Below are 18631 nucleotides of genomic sequence, written 5' to 3'. Positions count from 1 at the left end.
TATTATTAATCTACAAGACTGATAGGATATATCATAGGAGGTAAATAACTTTATTATTATTATATTAAAAATAAAAATATTTTTTAGATGTTATCATATTGATTTTTAGACATTCCATTGTATTCAAAACACCTAAGAATTTAGCCTTGCTTTTTATAGCTAACAAGTAGTTTATGTGGATCAATGTAAGTCCTATTATTAAATGACTGAATAAGCATTAAGATAAACCACTTAAGACTTTCATTCATGCTTACTATGGTTGTAAACTTACAATGTTTTTGTATAGTGCATAAAGAACACATAAAAATTACAAACGGACTTATTTCTGAAGGATCTTTGGCAATGAAGAGGGACAGGACAAAAAAGTCCCACATAGAAAACAACTCAAAGCCTTTTGAAATAACTAGAACATACTATAATGTAATGGCCCTCGTGGTCTGACAGTAAACTGGCTCAAAATCGCTTTTGTCTCTTGAAGATACTTCCTCGCACTAGTTGACAGTTGATTATTACTCTATCACCGTGTAGTTGGTGATCAGTTTTTGTGTCGACCGTTGTTTTACTAGGCCTTTGTTTAAGTATACAAAGCCATAATTTTTTTTTATAACATGGTCAAGTATGTTTCAATTGAAATTTTAATATACCGCACCAAAAAAATTTCACATATACTTAGTCTTGCTATAAATACTGTTATTTAAAAAGTAAACAAAATATTACTTTTGAGTTGTATTTGGAATCTGTCATTTTTATATGATTGTGCATTATGTTTCAATATTTTCATGCCAATATAATGTAAAATATTTTGAGATATTAAAATGAAGTGGTGTGATAAAGAGAACTGAAACGCTGTGGCTTGTGTGTGTGTATTATATTATATAAAGTAGTAATGGTGCCATAGATAATATTTAAAATGATCTATACACTTTGTATATTAGTTATATGCTACAAGGCTATTGATGGGCAGAATGAAACCTCGTTTGATTGTTATAGAAAAACATCTGACCATATACATAGTGTTTGTAAAATAAAGGTGATCAAAGCGGTTAAGAATTGAATTCATAGAAATTTTGTACGAGAACGAAAAATGTTTATCATGAAAGATGAAGATGTAGCTAGCACTAACTAGCACCATGTCGCGTATTTTTTAAGATGACTTGGGATTTTGTAGCCTATAAGAGACGCACTGGTTATGTCTTATCTAATAAGAAAAAATAGGGCGGAAAAATCAAAACAACATCTTAAGCCGTACACAAGGGAGGTAACAGATATATTTTGTTTATGCATGAGAAAATTTTAACATTTTAACAGTATTTTAACCAACTAAATGATCTTATTTATGCTGAAAGCTCTAAAGAAGCTTTCAAATTGGCTAACAGAGTGTAAAGTTGGCATTATCCGACTTTAGTGATGGTCTGATGTTAGCTGTGAAGGAGTGATGGAGGATTTTTTTGTGAAAAAGTTATTAAAACATTGGGACTGTGTTTCAATACACCATTCATGAGAAAGAATTTAAGCCCCTTAACAATACCATGTTTGATAAACAAGAATGGTTCTTTCAGCAAGACTCGTTGGTTATAAAGCTCAATCCCCACAATCTTTGTTAGAAAAGAAAGTTCATGACTTCATCAGAGCTTATGGATGGCTGTTGTCTAGTTCTTATCTTAATCCACTGTATTGTAATTTATGGTCAGTTTTAGAGAATAATCCATACAATTGGCAGTTAAGAATTTTCCCACAGAAACAGTGCATGTTGCTATTGACAACTATCCTCAATATTTAAAGGACTGTATTACAGTCAATGGCTTTATATAATTTTAATGGTTTTATATTAATGATCAAATAAAATGTATTTCTTGTAACAATATTTATGACAAGCTTAAGTATTTCAATTAAACTGAAATGTTTATATAAAAAATTGCACGCATTTGGATTTGAATGTACAAACTTTTAATTATGAAATTAAATGTAAGGCTTTTTAGCTTTATAGTTACTTTGTGCGATTATATTTTGAGTCTATTATGAATTATTCAAGCTGAATAACAGAAATTTATTTATGTATTTTACTCCTTCAAAAGATTTTCCATTTGTTTATTTAAATTAATACAAAACTTATCAAAGTTATCGTAATTTAATCGTGATCCCGAAAAGACATTAAATTTGTTTGAAGTTGAGGCATTTTGAATACCTTACGCAAAGCCTCTCCGTAAGGGTGTTGTTACACGGGGCACGTACGACGATTTTGTTCAAAGTAACAAAATTGCTACTCCAATAAATTTTCGGAATAACATCTTGGGTTTGTTTTCGGCTCTCCACAGTTTTATGTGCGCCGCACAATTGTTCCGTTCGTGATTATAGGTAGATAGCTGAATATGTAACTGTAATATTTTGAGTATGAATTACATTTGTTTTATTTTTTTTCAATTCTTAATTCTATTTTTTGCAAAATTTAGCTTTATTTCTGTTGGTTGGCAAAAAAACTTTGATAGAATTTTGAATGTCTGATTTTTTTTAATATAAAACATTGTTATTAGTATAATGAAACTAATAAATAAATAATGATTCCTGCATGGTTACTGTAGTGGTAAGAGACAACTTATAATGACTGTGCTGATTTGGGTTCGATAGATTATAAACGCATTTCCATAAAAAGGAATTATATTTTATTTGCTACATAGAATTAAAATAGCGCTCTCGCAATCTCACTTATGTCGGTTAAAAGAAGAGACGTGTACGCATACGTGTAATAAGCATCAACAATTAGAAAGACATTTAAAGATGGGATTACATGTTTTAATTTTATTTTTTCGTCAACTGAGTGGACGAAAACAAAATTTTACAAGGGATTTTTTTTTATTTGTTGGTATTAAATATTGATCTGCGCTATCAGCTTTATGCGATAAATAATTTCAATACAATCTTCTCGACGAAAGATCCAAAATTAAACTCTTATTTATATCTAACTATTGTTTTTTTTATTTACTTATTAACATTTAATTATTTTTAACATGTTATTCTTTCTGATATTTTTCAACGTAAAATTAAATTTTATTACTGTTTTCCTCTGAATTAGGTTTGCAAAATGACTTCATTTAAATAGGTAATTTAAATGACAGTAACGGTTGTCTGAATAAAATTCTAACAGCAGATGTTCAACGGCGGCATAATTTTAGAAGAATATCGTTTAGTAATAAAAGTTTTAACACTAAATGATAATATATTTTAGGTAATGTATTGGCCAGCATAGTATGCTTATATTTGTAAAGGTATTTTACACATTTTGCGAGTCAACATTCAAAATGGCCGAGACGAGGCCGCTGTCCGTAAAAACGTAATGAAAACGAGACAACAAACACTTCCGAAGCGATTCCTGTATTTGGAACGCTTATCGCGTTTCGTGTGAAAGTGCCTCTTTACGTATACCGCCGGCAGGGTGTTGCAGATTTTCGCTATAAAATGCCTTATCTACCCGCAATGCGAGCCTCGCTCGTGGCTATTTCCATATTCAGATTGTTGCTCTGTCGACGCCGTTGGCCTGTTTTCCTTGACACTCGTCATGCCTATTTAAAATAGAGACAACATTAACGATTTATTACTCTGCGTGACATAGCATTTTTATTTTTTAAATACGTGTACGTTACACCTATCTCTAACGTGTACGTTACACGATAGAGATAGGTGTAAAATTTTTAAAGGGGTGAATTTATCACTTATTTGTATGTAAAACGATTTAAAACTTTTTCAACCAATCTCTTGGATATAGTGACATGGATTATTAAATAAAAGTTAAAATAGTTGCCAAAACAAATTTGTTTAAAGTGGTCATTTGATATAAGTAACATTTTTTTTCTTGAGAATGCGACAGTCCGGCCGTACAAAATCTGCAGGGACTGATAGTAAACCAATTTTAACTTTTATTTGTAGTAATTATAATTTTGAATTTACTATATTATCATTACGCTATTTATTATTTATGAAACCATTGAAGTTCGCAGAGGGTGTACTTTAATTAACAGCAAACATGTATGTATATAGAAACAAATTTGAATCTGTTATTTGTGGCAACTACTATACAGTTAAAAGTTTAGAATTAATTGAATGTCAAGCGGTGCGTAAGTTCTGGTTAAACATGATGTAATAACAATAAATGTATCATAAAGTTTTATGCATAGCACTCATCTCTAAAGATTTATCGAGGCATGCCGCAAAGTTGCACACGCTCCTCGCTCAGTGTAAATAAAATGGTAGCGGAGCAAACTTAAATGCAAACAGAGCAACGAACTTGTTCCAATAAAGCGCAAATATCGCAGCACATTGGCGCCCAACATGGGCCCAACTTCGCACGGGTTACGCTTTTCGCCGCCTTCGCGCAATTACGAAATTTAATTAACTTTGATGGCGTTATAAAAGTCGATTTTGAATGCCGTTAATTTAATACTTATTTGAGTGCTTTTGTTTGTTTTGCCGATTTTCATTAATACACCGCCGTTCTATTCCGCTAATGAATGTTGACAGTAACTGATGGGCCAAGAGGCTATATTGGAAATGTGAAGGCTGGTTCGTATTTTGTTTACTTTTCCTATGGCCATTATTATAATTTCCGTTATAAATTAGAAGCAGGAAAAATCCAATTCATTGAAAAAAGATTTCAAATATTGTAATACACAATATTTATGCAGGAATAAGTCCAGTTTTGTGCAAATGGATTAACAAAATATTTTAGACGGTTATTTTTAAATCCTTAACATTTTACTTTTAACATTTGACATTTGGACTTCGACTCAAAAGGCACTGAAGTTGATGCCGGTGGGTATCATCGCAAGGGACCGAGAAATTAGAGCAGTTATATCAGCTGGAGAGAGCCAAGACTGTCAAGGATTGGAAGTAGGGGGACAGTCTGGGACATAAATATACCTGTTTTAGAATTTGTACATATTTTATAAATATGGTTATGCTAATAATAAGCCTAATAGTCTTCTATTTGATGTATATTAAATGAATTGTACGTTTCTATTCTTGTTTGCATCAAGTTTTAAGCGTATGAACATTAATATTCCGAACATTAATATAGAACCCCTGTTCTCCCTTGTATTACGTGAGTCTGATAGTTTTGTAAGTAAATTCTTGGAAGATTTATTAAGGTAACGCTAAACTTTGGCCGCGTTCCCTGCTTAGTGCAAATAGAGAGCTGTATAAACTTAAAGGTAAACGTGGCGTGGGTGTCTTAACAAAGTATACACGTTGCGGTACGTTGGCGCCCAATGTGGGACTCGGGGGTTCGCGATTCAAGCTTCCATAATTACCGACGGTTTAATTAACTTCGATGGTGTAATGGGGAGTCGGTCTCGCTTGCTATACTAAATGAAAGGTCCCCGAGTGTTCTGTTTGCGGATTTGCGGGATCACTTTTTTATATTGAGAAGTAATGATGCGTGTCTTCGCTTAACATCAGGGTTTAATGCTGACTGCCCAGGCCAGTGTATAACAATTCGGATATGTTACGCCATCACGTCTACTATGTTTATTATTATTTTTTTATCTGTGTCTCTATTACAAACATTAGTTTAGAATGTAATAAATTATTTAAAGTGAAGAATAACACAAATAAAGTTAAAACATTACACTTATTACATTGCCTAGTTACAGTGCTACCGAAACCGCTGTGTCATACCTTAGGAAAGCGCGGCGAGGTGGGGGTAAAGGAAAATTTGCATGAGTGCCACGCCCACGCGCCGCGAGAGTGGACGGTAGACTTTCAGAACAGAGAGGCCGATGCTACCCCGTCTTCTTCATTTTCTTCCTGTGGCGGTACAACCCTTTATGAGTCTTGGCCAACTCCAAGATCCTCTTTTATCTCGTTCTATTCTTTGCTCTATACATTCTAGCCGCTTCTTCCTGGGTCTTCCGATGGAAATGGTATTAACTGCCCTGATGTGGTTCATTCTTTTCAAGTGGTCTGCCCATCTGAGCTTATGTTACTTGCAAAACCTGAATCGTGCTCCCCCGCCTAAAGGCGCGCATTCAGAGTGATACTGTGGTTTCAGTAGTATTATTAATAAATTGAAAATGTCTATAAACATTTCAGATCTTACATTAAATGATTTTATTTATTTAAAATATGTCGCGTATTATTAGTATCATCGTTTCAGCCGTAGGTCTTCCACTGCTAGATATAGGCCTTGATAAAAGATTTCCAAAAGGAATGGTTAGACGCGGCCCGTCACGTATACAAACATGTTAAATAATAATCAAATTTATCAGTCTTTCACCTCTTCATGTAAATATTATGAACTACCCAACCTTGAACTAAAACAACCTTGTTTACAAAATACTGTTCCGTAGTAAATGTTGGCATTTGTGTCTGGACTGTGGCAAAAGGGACCTTTCACAAGTAAAAACAATATTACAAGTAGTTTAACTTGTCTTATGACGATGAGATGGTTTAATTTTTACCAAAAAACCGTTCTGTAGTTCAGACGGACGTTGTTATTGTTATTGTACAGGGATCGAACTTTTACGGAATTTATTTTTATTCTTAAACATAACTTCTCGTAATTTTGATGTAACTAATATCGATAGCTTAAATAATTAAACACGTGGAGTGGTCACTGGTGTAAAAGTTTTAAAAGGAGCTAATGAAACTATTTTGGTATCAATTAATATATGGTATACCATGATAAAAAATCAATAGTTTCATATGTAATAAATAATAGAATGATGTGATAATAAAAAAAAAGAGTTTTCAATATTGGAATGACTATAAATTCAAATAAGTTATTATTTACTAATTATTTTGCAGCCGCAGTATTGACGAAAGTTATAAGCGTGTCGAATTCTAATGTAAAAAATTAATGTAACATATTTCAGTGTGATCACTTTATACAGGTTGATTGAAAACTGGTGTACAAATCTTAAAGCTTATTGCTTAAAAATAAACTGTACATTAACGCCTTTAAAGATTTTACACCAATAACCAATCATCCTATATGTTATTTAATTATTCCTAGCTAGGATCATGAATGTTCAATTCCATCTATCTATCAAAAATAAAGGTGTCTATTTCTATGCACGCAGTTATAACATCTAACAAGACAGCGCTAGTTTATTAATGCACTTTGCAATTGACACCTGCACGCTGGACACTCAACTACCCGCATGATAAATTCATGAATTCATTGCCTCCACGCCCGAGGTTGTTACTGAACTAATCCGTACACGTCTGCGTCCTTATTCAAGAGGACATATTCGAGGATATGGAACTGAAGTCTATAAGTCTACTTAATACTAATCATTGAATAATTTAAAAAGGTTTTTTAACAAAAAATATTTGAAATATCAAAACGTAAAAGATTTATTATGTGACAATAAAGCTTTGGATCGATTGTTCTATATATTAACATTATAAGTGATCAGGAAAGAACTGTCTGTGTTTATTGTGGGCTCTCCTCCGATGGAAGTGCGTTTGAATCGTCATAGATTTAAATTGAATGATAACATTATAGCTCATTCGGATTCACTAGTTCATTGCGAATGATCCTGGAATAATAAATTTAATAAATAAATTAACGAAATAAGTTAATTATGACTCAGTTAAACTCCTTATAATTAGTTTGGTATTTTGTATTTAGTAGTTTGGTAATGTCTGGTTTTGTTATTTCCAGGAGCTATCTCAGCCATGTATATATCCTTATAAAAATATAAGCTAAATGAGTCTAATGAAAGGTCAAAAAGAAAATCACCCGTTATGTATATTTAGTTTTAATTTTTGTTTAAATTTTAAGAAAAGTGTCGAGAGATGGGAGGCAATGCGTGAATGTAATATAAAAGAACGCTGTGAGAATGATAGAATATTTGAAGGATGAAAGAGGGAAGAAAGAGAGACACTGTGAAGGATGATAGTGAGTGGGGTCGAAAAGCTGACCCAAAAATAAGATGGGGGAATGAGATATAATAAAAAAAAATATTAATGGCATGCATAATATGCATATAATGGGTTAGCTTCGTAAAGTGTTATCTCTGTCGCACGAAATACAACGACTGACAAAACGACACATAAGTAGTGTGGGAGAGAGATAGTGGTCTACGAAGCCGATATTACCCGATTGTCTCCTTTCAAAGATCGATCTGCAATATTTATCGCTGGGTACTGTACAATATCCGGTTTGGACCTTCGCGGTTATAACATTGATGTACTTATCCTAGCAATTGAACTAGCAACAACGATGCTATACGTTGGTAACACTTCCTCAATCCAATATTGTTATCAGCAATACATTACTATAGAATTTAATTTTAATGCAAAACAACTCATAACAGCGCGTCCTCAGTAAAACTACAAGCTGTTTGTAATTTCCTGTTCCGCACGCTTTACTCATTTCTTGCGCTCATTTCCTTCTTTGTATGAAAGGGAAAAACGTATATTTATAACGTAGCGACTTTTAAAAGTTCCGACACAGTTTATCTTAACGACGTCACTTATTCTATCTATGATGCACGCTGTGTAATTTCGTCTTTGATTCATTTAATTCTCCACTCTAGTTTAACGCTCAAGCACAGGGCAGGTAGGTGATTAAAATATTTTTGTCTATATCTATTAACTATGAACGCTGGGGGCGATAAGCCTAAATATCTTACGTAACAGTAATGTTCGAAGGCTCCTGTAAAGCCTTTAGATAGAAACATGCGTCAGCCAGGATACCTCAGCTTGTACTTTCTAGGAGATCCTACGTTACGTACGTACGTCAACTCATTATCAGTAGTAGTCATTAGTATCAGTAGTCATCCGTCATCAGTCATCAGTAGTAGTTTACAAAGAATATGTTGGTGGGCTGATCAAATTTAATGAAACGTGAAAGATTTTTTAAGTTTGAGAGTTTTGTCACTCATAATATGTAAGCGATAAAAGGTAAAATAATAGATAAGAAGAGAAGGAACTTACCATATGATAAAATCAATAAGACTTATTTACACTAATTGTAATACGTAATGGATAGATAATAAACTGTGTCTTATTAAAAAATAAAAACTAAAATCAAAATCTTTATTCAAATTTTACGATGTATGTTTTTGTTCGTAGCAGTATAAGTAGGCTATATGACTTGTGTTTTATGAGCTTGCTATTGGTATATTTTTTTAAAATATCATTACGAATTTGATTTTAGTCTATAGCTAAATTTTAAGTATCTGTATTTCAAGTTTAGCTAATATATAGAGAAGGAATTTAACGCACAAGGTCGACAGTTGACCTGGTCAAAATGGTCTGAAGCTCATGGATGTAGCCCGCATCCAAGCGGTGCTATTATAAATCTACGTGGAAGGCATACACGTATTTAAGACAGAATAAATTTTAATTACACACTATAAATAAAAATATGTTTAATTTGATATTTTGAGTAATTGTGAAGGTTCGTCATAATGTGACTTTTCTTACATATTTTGGTCTTGCAACTACGTCTATATTCAGATTTAAGTTAAAGATTCTTGTTTACCAACTCGACTTAAAGGTCATATAAGCAACCATGGACTTAATAAGTCAATGTATCGATGGACGTATGATACATGATTGACCTTGTCCGGCCGACTTCCCACTGTGTAACAATTGTTTCGTCATTCGTATATCAAAGTTCTGAATATATAGTAATGATATAATTGGTTATATTAATCTCATGTTGACTATAAAAGGTGACTAGTTGTGGCCTAGTGGTAAAATACTGAATTACAATCGCATGTAATGCGATGGTTTGATTCTCATATTGTGTTATACATTGTTTATTACACAGGTTAAATGTTTATATGAATAAATGCTTGAAAAAAAAGTGTATGTGCAGCACATTTGTCAACAAAAACTTTAAGACCTATCTTTGATACCCATCAACTCGTATTAAATGATCACTACGCAATGTATTGCATTAATTAATTTTTTTTTCAAATTTTGAAAACGCTGTTAAATATTATATTTTCATTTCGTTATTGTATATTTCAGGAAATGAGCTATACATTCACATTTATAATTTTTATAGCTTCAATAAACCTGTATAATACAGCCATAGTTTAAAAATGGTGGAGGTGATATCTCTCATTACATTTGCAGTCACTAAATGTCGCCTGAGAGGGGCGTAGGTGTGTTTCACAGGACGCACACGAGATACGAGAACAAACGGATTAACGTTTGTCTACCTCGCTATTCCAGCCACTATGGTCTAAACTAATACTTTAAATTGATGTTATTAAATACTATAAATATGTAACAAATTTTAAAACTTGGCTGGAATAAATTTATCTAGAAATAGGATATAAAATAAAAATGGAATTTTCTCGAATCGTATTTGAATATTAAACTTTTATGTTTGCGACTAACAAATAGCAGAATTCGCGAAGCGAAATTCTCCGTCTTTGAGCACACACGATTAAGAAAACAAATATAATCCGCTCCACCAACGAACGCTTTTACGTACAGTTTATAATAAGATATAAAAATGCATTTACAAATAGTGCGGAAATCTTTGTTTTTGTAATGTTTTTATTTAATTAAAGACCGATTGCTTAAAATAAAAAGTTATAGACTAAATTATCTGGAACGGTATCTAACTGTGTTTTACTTGGTTTTATATTTAATTAAATTATTTAAAAATTTACAAATCGAAAGCTCCCAGCCACCTTTTCAATTGAAATTTGTTTGTGAATTTCAAAAGCGCCACAAAACAAACGTCGGAAATATAAAAATGAAAATGAATCGCTATATAATTCGTTAAAAATGTGATTTATTTTATGGGCTAATTAATTTATGATTATTGTATTTAAATAATATATAGTCGATTGAAATATAATATGAGTAGGATACATAGCAACCAAAACAAATAGCCGTTGGGGCTTTATTTTTCTGGATTGGACACCACGGTCCGACGAGCGGAGCGATGGTCGTCCTCCCACAAGGTGGAGATCAACCGGTCTATTCTGTACCTAATTTATTGATTATACTGACCCCAGAGTTCCCAACCGTTAGGTTATACCATTGGGGACAGTACACCCGCCCAAGGACAGGTATCTATTTACTGTAGGTCTTGCCTCCACGGTCTTCGATAGCAGTACTCCGTAAGGTGAGTGCGTGCGCCCACGCACTATCTGACTCTCCAAGCAGGTGATGGAGTTGCAAGGCACTTTCACATTCCGTACATCACCACAAGGTGGACAGGCGACTTTATTAAGAATTTGTCGGAAGAGGTATGCATGGTTCCAACCAATCCTATTGGAAATCTATGGAACAGGCCTATGTTCAGTCGTGGACATGTTACGACTGAAATAATGATGTTAATGATGAAAAACTTATGTGCCCGAAACTAGATTGTCATAAATCTATTGACTTTTTAAAAGGGCGTTGAACTAGAAGCGGTTGCTCTTTTTGTATAACTTAATTTTTTTTATGAAGATTGTTGTTTTATTATAATATAAAAACTTTCCAGTTGAAATGGTTGATAAACTTGGCTACATATGTACATATTTGTTTGAATAATCCGCCTCCGTATGTACGGTTTGTGACAACAGTTTAAAGGTAACCATGTAGGTAAATAAACAGGAGGTAAAATTATTTACTTGCGTTACAAGGTAATCCTATTGCGTCGCTTAATTGGTGGGCGTGTGTAAATATATGGCGTCTTTGTTACGCACTATTCTATCAAGACAGGGATTGCCAAAATAATTATGTGCAAATTATTCCATTTTCAAAATCATCCGAAAAATTCTGTCTTTAGCGTGTATTTTCTATGTACACTAAATAACTATTAAAATATTTATCTCTTCGTTATGTGAGTAAACTTGACAATGTCTTTTTAAAGACAAAAAGCTCTGTTTCGTTTTATTTTATTTAAAGCACTGTAATACTTTACCAACGTTTGGTCGTAGAAATAGTAGGAAGTATCCTTCACTAGGGAACGGTAACTCTTTTTGAAATATAGCAGTTCGCCATTTGTGCTAGTTTTGGCGATCTGTATTGCTTCGGCTACAGTATCGAGCGTGGGCTGAACCAGTACATCGATTTTTCCTATGATTAAAAGTTTTTTCAAGGTGGTATAAAGTCATATTATTCTATTATTTTATAAAGATGGTCAACATTATGTACACAATTATAGTTAAATAGTAATTATTAAGACCAAGTAGAATTTTATATAGATGAACGCAGCGTGACAAGATTTCATATATCTTCAAAACAAATGGAAATATTGAAGCATACGAAGTAAACGAAGCCTAAGAAGTAATTAAAAAAAGGAGTCAAGAAATAGTAGGTAGAACTGAAAAAGAACTTCAACGATAGATAACATGAAACACCACAGAAACAAGTACCAAGCAATAAATAGAAATGTCAGACGTAGAGACCGACTACTGAGAATCATGCAATTAAGCAAATGCACCTCTGACATCTCTCTGGCAGTACAACTTACTGTTTCTGTTTACCATATAGTATTTAGTCTGGCCATAAATACTGTTATTATTATAAATAAACAAAATGTTACATTTAAATTTGGAATCTGTCATTTTTATATGATCGTTCACTGTGTTTTTTTTATCGCGCCAATATATTGTAAAATATTGTGATATTAAAACGGAGTGGGGTGATAAAGAGTCTCGAAGCGCTGTGTTTCCAATACATAAAGTAAGTATGGTGCCAAATACTTTTTTTAAATCCTTCATACGCGTGGTATTAGTTAAATTTGTTTACCGGACTATTGATAGGTACAATGAAACCTCCTCTGTTTTTGACGGAAAAATATCTGACCGTCAACGTAATGTCTGTACGAAAAAGGCGATCAAAGCTATAAACGAAAGGATTCGAAGAAATTTTCTCCGAAATCAATAGCGTATTTTAAAAGATGACTTAAAACTTGCAGCCTATACGAATCGCACTGATCATTTCTTAATTGATAATTTAAAAAATATGGCGTGGTAAAATGAAAACAACTACTTAAGAGGTAAGCAAAGGAAGGTCTAAGGGTTCTTGATGAAAGCTCTAAACAAGCTTGCCAGTTAGTTAACACACGTTATGAAGAAAAAGGTATCAATATATCGGCACAAGTATATCAAGATACCCTTCGTAAAGTAATTAATCTTCTTAACAATCCATGTTCAATAACTAGGAATGGTCGATCCACTCAATTTTATTTAGAAACAAACGTTCTGGACTTCATCTGACCAAAAGACTACTGTATGTCATATAGTCCTGATATTAAACCATTGAATTATGATTTGTGATTAGTTTTACAGAGAAAGGTAAATTATTATAGCGTTTAGAGCAACTGACCGCGATAATAATTTGGAGGATCTGAAACAATGTGTACGATTGGCAGAGAAGAATTTTCCCATAGAAACAGTGCGTGCTGCTAATCATAACTTGCCTCAACGTTTAAAGGACTGTATTGCAGACAATAGGGACCACTTGGAATAATTATATATAAGGTGTTTTTATAATGATGTTATATTAATGTACTGAAATAACACGACACTGTAACAGTAGTAAATATTACGTGCAATATAAAAAAAGTTGAAACAATATTTATGGCAAGACTAAGTAATATAAGTAATTTAAAAGACTAAACTATTAATTTCTTTGCATAAATTATTATAAATCTGTATAGTAACGAGCTGTACGTTAGAGAGTAATTAGTTACAGATATAAAAAAGTGGTTTAAAGCGGTCAATGTGTACTTCATTTTACAGCTTAAAGTTTTGAATTTGAAGCTTTTAGACCAATTTACAACCATCCTGTATTTATTTACAAAGTCTAAGACTGATAGTAAACAATATTTAATTTTAATACAATAACCCAAATTTTGTTAATTATTTTTCTTCCTACGTTATTTCTTAGACAATTAATTTTTGCATAGGGTCTACCACACAATAGTTGACAACAAATGAGCTATACATTAACTAATTTAAAGCTTATACACCTATATGGCTACCAATCACAACCAATTACGATGTATGTCTATCAATTATGCGCACATTGGAACACGCTAGTGGGAATTGAATAATTGATTTTCTTCATAATTGTTAAACAGGTGTGCATTTCTTAATTACATAACGCGATCCACGGCAGTAATGAGATCGTTCATCGCTCGCGTAAATACTTCAGTAATTACTCACTACCTACTTGCTACTGTTGTTTTTTCACAATTAAAAATGACAAGAGTTTTTAATTGTACGTATATGATTAAGATAAATTTCAATTTTTATGTCAAACAGAGGTAAATTCAAAAGGCATTGGTATACGGCTTGAGTTGAAAATCCGTAATATTTGTGAATATTACTTAAGATAACATTATGGAGTTTCGACGATAACATCAAATCTCAGTGCAAAGACCGACCAGACGAAGTATACAGGATGATTAAGGTTAATAAATAAGGTTTTAAAGGGTGAATGTACGAATCATTAGCAAAATAATTTTTAGTTTTTACACCTATTTCCGTCCACGCAATATAATGTGATGAATCTGTTATGTTATTATTTTTTCTATTGTGTGACATGCCAATAGCTTGAAGCAGTGCAAAGTCTACAGGGATAGATAGTAAACAATAATTAACTTTAAGAAGTAATAATTCGAATACTTTAAAACGCTTATTTTTACAACATTGTGAACGACCCAGGTGTTGCAGTAGGAATAGAAAAAGTAACTCCGGCAAATATTTTGAGAATTTATATAAATATCAAAAAAAAAGTGGGTACAAATAAAACAATTACAATGAACAGAAGAGTGGACCGCACGTAAGGCCGTTGGTCGTTCTTCGCGCGTCGCTAACAAATGCTTTATTATTTATTTAATATATGTTATTATTTATTTTAGTTATTTATTATTTCTGAAATCATTGATTATTGGATATCATGTACAACACATTAATTGTGCGGCGGCATCGCTTCCTTTTCGGAGGAGGAAGAGAGACGCCACGCTTTCTTGCGGTCTTGTTACAAGGTAATTAGTGATGTAATTAAGCGTAACAAAAGCGTGTAAGAGGACATTGTAATATATATTAGAGAAGAAATTGTATAAATTAACACAATATCGAAAAGTTGTGGGAAAAAATGGAAATGTGAATGATTAAAATTTCAAGAAATGCTTCGAGGGATGGAATCTGATGCATGAATGTAATACTGTGAGAACGATAGAAAATATGAATAATGAAAGAGGGAAGAAATAGAGAAGTTGTGAAGGATGAGACAGAGAGGTTGAAAAAAGTAAGGTTTAGGTTCCAGGCCCAAAAATAAGATAGGAGAACGAGAATAAAAAAATAATAAAAAAAAACACATTCACTGGCAAAAATGAGCTATACATTTACCATTTTCAAGCTTTTACACCTACCAATCACCCTGTATCGTTCATTAAAGAATAAATATTGGAAAGAAAATTTACAACATAAATATTTCATACAGCGGGGTTAATGAACCGTGTTAAGTGAAATCAGCGAGCATTGATAATTAAATTCGTTAAACCTCCGCGCTTGTCTCCGTTTTTTGACACCGTCCCATACAAAGGAACTTTAAACCGCTGATCAGTAAAAGTTGCGTGTTCGTCGATGGCCTCAATAATGTATCCCATCGCACGGGCCCCGTTGCCAACGCCAGTACGAGAGTATACGTCCCGTGACGTCACGTCCCCGCCTGCGCCAATTTGCGCTCATAAAAATTACGATCCAGTCTCCGCTCGATATAATTGCGCATCGGCCAATGAGCTCGTTGGATCTGGCAGCGCTATTGACGGGCATCGAACAAACAAAAAATGAAGTCACGAGTTCATATTTCTAAAATATACATAATATTTCAATATTCTACGGAAAAATATACGCATTTTGTCAGTTTGTCGTTACTTACCCAAGTAAATGTATTACCAGTAATACCTTTTTTTCCCCTCGTACCTCGACTAGTCATATAGCGCGTAACAGATAGGGCCCTTAAAGTTCTATAATAGAGTCCACGAATCACCAAGCGCCTTGCAGGATGTCCAACCGTAAGGTAGACACAAGACCTGGTTATGATTGATGAAGACACCGGATCCAGGCCATACCCATACCATTGAAAATCTATGAGATACGGCCTATATAGTCGAAGAGTAGTACAGGATGTCCTAACGCATATTAAGGACTAAATACTTTACCTTCAACAGCCTCTTTTTATATGCTCGTTATTGACAAATGCTATTTGCTAGTTATCATGTGACTTGAGGAGGCATAGTGATAAAGTTCCTTCGTTATGCGAATCTCTGTTCAAAGCTCGGAGGCATCATTGTTAATCCTCTCGGTGCTTTCAAAACACTCACATCACTTTTATAAACATGCTATACCAATTTCGATTGTAGTCGTTTGTAAGAATAATTCGAAATTAAAATATAAACCCGAAGTTGAATATGACTTTGCTACATATACAAGAAAAGTGCTCTCAACCGAGGTGTTCATACAATTTTTATAAGATTTTTTTATATCCGATATTGCACATCCATTTTTTTATTTAGTTTATTGTAACCTAATCAAATCTTGTCCCAAAAATTTATTCATCAAACCCACACATTATTTTGCTTTAAGTACTGCATGTAATGCGTTGGAATAACTAATAAGAATAAAAAATCAGAAAAAATCTTATATATTTTAATTCTAGTATAAATCTACAGTGAGTAGGAAACTAAATTGTAAAGAATACAAACATCAACCTAAACAAATTGCGTGTCTGATCGGAATTATGGAAGAGTTTCTAGGTGTGGCAAAAAACAACATGTAATACTCGTAGTATATACACAGTCTTAAGCAGTATTCTGTCCAAGCGGCGAATACGGCACACCGTATTATTATTATTGAATTTATATATAACTATATATTCCCGCCCAAATTAAAGCATATTTGACATTTCTATTTTGTAAAATATATGATATGAACAAATATGTAAATAATAATGATAAAAACTAACAAAGTGTAAAATAATACAACAAGACGAGCTCTAGACTGCAAACATTAAGTAACTTTCGTGGCATTGGAACATATCGTGTAACTCATCCAAATTTTATGTGAGTAAAAAAAAGTATTTATTTATTAATTGATAATAAATAAATTCCATACCGCTGACGACTTCTACCGCGTGGAATTCGCCAAAAAAATTAAGTTTATTTAATTTTATTTATTAGTTGAAAAATTATTTTAAAATAAAAACGGATAAGTTTCTCCTTATATCAACTACCTGTCTGTATAAGTGCCGTCAAAATAGGTCCGGCCATTTCAGAGATTAGCCGAGACAAACAGACAGACGGGGACAAAAAAAGATTTAATTTTGGCATATGTATCGTATATATATCCATATGCATGTAGTAAAAAAGGTTAGTTTAATGGCACAGACAATCCGATTTTATTTATTTGTATGTATACATTCTGTGCTAACAGATTTACATTTTTTATATTGTATCGTGGGTAGTCGGAGAGAATATTCAGGCCAATATCGCGGATCGCACAATAGATACATCTCATTTTACAAAGCTACAATACATTTTAATGAAAGATGGCATAAAGGAACGTCCGCAGAGTAAGGAAGATTGACTTATGTAAATGTTTCGCAGTTCATTGTTCGCGAGTATGATTATTGTCGTTTAGAGCTTTCGCTAGGGTTGTTCATTTGAATAGTTGTTCCTAATTTCATATTAAGTTTTATGCAGTATTTTTTTGCTTGTCACAAAAGTGTTTCAATTATGTTACATAATAAACGATAATGTTTACTTTCATCACGTCAAATATCACTTAACTTGGACCTAATTTACCTAGGGAACCTTCTTTTTAATTGGTGGAACATGGCAAACGCAAGGTGTAGTCACTTTCCAAAAAGAAATTATAATAAACATTTTTTTTTCTGTCATTAGCGAGTCTTATAATATTTATATTCCTTTAAATAAAGGTTAATGTTTAGTAAAAAAACTTAATTTTAATATTCTTTAAAAAAGGCTATTCGATCTTAAAGTTTATTTTAAAGCATTTACAGGTTGACTGGAAAAGGTTTAAAGAGGCGAATGTAGGGTTTATTAGTCAGCAAAAAACTGTAAAGTTGTTACATTTATTTCCAAACACCCTATATTAAGTGATCACTCTGAAATATATGTTAATTATTCTTTCAATTGTAATGCGCTAGGCCAATTATTTTAAGCAGTACAAAGTATTAAAGTAAAGATAGTAAATATTTATTAATTTTGATATTTAGTAATCCGAATTTTCAAAACGGTTTTACTCACTATGTTACCAGTATGTTATTTGTTATTTCTGAAACCATTGATCTTTAGATAAAGTACACCGTACATTAATGGAAAGAAAATGTGCATTACATTTACACTGTTAAAGCTTTTACACGTATATTCAATCACGTGTATAAGAGATCTTCACCTTTTTACTCTAGAAACATAACGCTTCGAGGCTTAATATTTGGTGGGAATATTTCTTCCCGAGTAGAAAGAAATCAGTTAAACAGGAATTTACGAAATTCCGCCCGCAGAGGGAAATTTCAAAAAGCTAATGCATATTTATAAACTGTAACTCTTAAATGTATAAAACATGGTCAGAATCATTTTTGGTTCGTAAATTGACCAAAAATGGGTTTTTCAAAATTACTCCCACCAGAAGGTAGCGTG

The 18631-nt window shown here is 32.8% G+C and overlaps 1 protein-coding gene across 1 annotated transcript in view; it reads left to right on the top strand.

Moving 5' to 3' along the window:
* aPKC (protein kinase C iota type) overlaps window positions 1-18631 on the top strand; it is a 299077-nt gene that overhangs the window by 1994 nt on the left and 278452 nt on the right. The gene's annotated exons all lie outside the window — the stretch shown is intronic.

The sequence above is a fragment of the Battus philenor genome, unplaced genomic scaffold (assembly GCF_028537555.1).
Source record: "Battus philenor isolate CCGP_79_NKW_IND1 unplaced genomic scaffold, ilBatPhil1.0.hap1 SCAF_15, whole genome shotgun sequence".
Taxonomy (NCBI): domain Eukaryota; kingdom Metazoa; phylum Arthropoda; class Insecta; order Lepidoptera; family Papilionidae; genus Battus; species Battus philenor.
This window is presented reverse-complemented; position numbering and strand designations above follow the sequence as displayed.